This window comes from Physeter macrocephalus, chromosome 13, assembly GCF_002837175.3.
Source record: "Physeter macrocephalus isolate SW-GA chromosome 13, ASM283717v5, whole genome shotgun sequence".
In the NCBI taxonomy this organism is placed as follows: domain Eukaryota; kingdom Metazoa; phylum Chordata; class Mammalia; order Artiodactyla; family Physeteridae; genus Physeter; species Physeter macrocephalus.
The window spans coordinates 81354567-81354819 of record NC_041226.1 but is presented as its reverse complement, the minus strand read 5'-3'; the positions used below and the strand labels follow the sequence as shown (position 1 = coordinate 81354819).

The 253-nt window shown below is 80.2% G+C and overlaps 1 protein-coding gene across 1 annotated transcript in view; it reads right to left on the bottom strand.

The window, feature by feature from the left end:
* GRK1 (G protein-coupled receptor kinase 1) overlaps positions 1 to 253 on the bottom strand; it is a 15853-nt gene that overhangs the window by 9795 nt on the left and 5805 nt on the right. The gene's annotated exons all lie outside the window — the stretch shown is intronic.

The window sequence follows — 253 nt, the reverse complement described above, 5'->3', positions numbered from 1 at the left end:
CCTCACCCGGCCCGCAGGCCCTCACCCGGCCCTCAGGCCCTCACCTGCCCGCAGGCCCTCACCCGCCCGCAGGCCCTCACCCGGCCCGCAGGCCCTCATCCGGCCCTCAGCCCGGCCCGCAGGCCCTCACCCGGCCCTCAGGCCCTCAACCCGGCCCGCAGGCCCTCACCCGGCTCTCAGGCCCTCACCCGGCTCTCAGGCCCCCTCACCCGGCCCGCAGGCCCTCACCCGGCCCTCAGGCCCTCACCCGGCC